General features: G+C 35.5%; 1 pseudogene; it reads left to right on the top strand.

The window, feature by feature from the left end:
- Positions 1-296: 296 nt before the first annotated feature.
- On the top strand, positions 297-1,116 carry LOC102992457 (actin-related protein 3-like; annotated as a pseudogene).
- The last annotated feature ends 328 nt before the right edge of the window (positions 1,117-1,444 follow it).

The raw sequence follows: 1,444 nt of genomic DNA, 5'->3' as shown, positions 1-1,444 counted from the left end.
ACAAGATAAATCTCAAATAAACAACCTAACTTTCCATCTGACAGACTTAGAAAAAGCCCAAAGTTTACAGAAGGAAGGAAATAATAAAGATCAAAGCAGAAATAAATAGAGACCAAAAAAAACCCACAACACAATAGAAAAGATCAATGAACCTAAGACCTGGTTTTTTTGAAAATATAAACAAAATTGATAAACCTTCAGCCAGACTCACTAAGAAAAAAAGAGAAGCCAAATAAACAAAATTAGAGGTGAAAAAGAATGATGTAATAGAAAAAGCCACAGGTACCGTAAAGTGGCCAGTCCATCATGGTATAGTTTAAGGCTGTCACCTAATGGAAAGGTTTATAGAGCAAATGTTCTCTCAAACTTAAAGCACAAGCTGAATGTCATTACTTTTTTTTGATTAAATCTCCATTAAATGCTCCTGAAAATAGAATATACTACTGAAATATGGTTTGAGTACTTCAATATTCCAGGCTTGTACATAGCCTTGCAGGCTGTGCTTGCATTAACAGTATCCTGAGCAACAAGACATGTAGGAAAACTGATAGTGACTGGTATTAAGATGCTGTCACTCCTGTCCTTTCTGTGGCTACAGGACATGTGATTGGCAGCTGAGGTAAGCACATTCCAGTCACAAGGTGAGCTGTACTGTATTTCATTCAGCAACTGCTGAGAGGCCAAGAAGTAGGAATTCCTCTAGGGCAATCCCTGGAAACAGCTATGGAAGTAAAGGAGTGCTACAGTTATGTCTGCCCAGATTTAGTAAAAGAATTTAACAAGTATGACACAGAGGGGCCAAGTAGATTAAACAGTATACTAGAATCAAGGCAATCTCAAAGAAAGAATTTTCCATTGATGTTGGTTACGACAGATCCTTGGAACCTGAAATCTTTTTTCATCCAGAATTTGCTAATCTAGAATTTACCTACCTAAAAAGTAGTAAATGAAGTAATTCAGCATTATCTTATTGGTGTCAGAGTTCTCTCTACAAGGATACTGACCTCACTTAACTGGATGTGCAGAGACTTTGAGTGTTACTCTTATATTTTGAAGGACAAAAATGACCAAGTAAAAAGTACATTTCAAAAAGTAGCTTCATACACAACAATGTGAATGTATTTAATGCCACTGATCTGTACATTTAAAAGTGGCTAAAATGGTAAATTTCATGCTATATGTTACCACAATAAAAGAATTAAAAAATTTTTTTTAACTTTAAGAGGCCTCATGACACTTGCCCTTACTCATTCATGGGCCAAGGAATTCCAGTAATTAGGAAATGCTACCCTCCACACTAAAAGAAAATTGGTTTTTGTTGCAAGTGTTTTAGAACTAAGAAGCTAGTACAGTTGACCCTTGAACAACAAGGGTTTGAACTGCGCAGGTCCACTTATATGTTGATTTTTTTTCAATAGTAAATACTACAGTTCTACACAATCTG

This window comes from Physeter macrocephalus, chromosome 1 (genome assembly GCF_002837175.3).
Source record: "Physeter macrocephalus isolate SW-GA chromosome 1, ASM283717v5, whole genome shotgun sequence".
Taxonomy (NCBI): domain Eukaryota; kingdom Metazoa; phylum Chordata; class Mammalia; order Artiodactyla; family Physeteridae; genus Physeter; species Physeter macrocephalus.
This window is presented reverse-complemented; position numbering and strand designations above follow the sequence as displayed.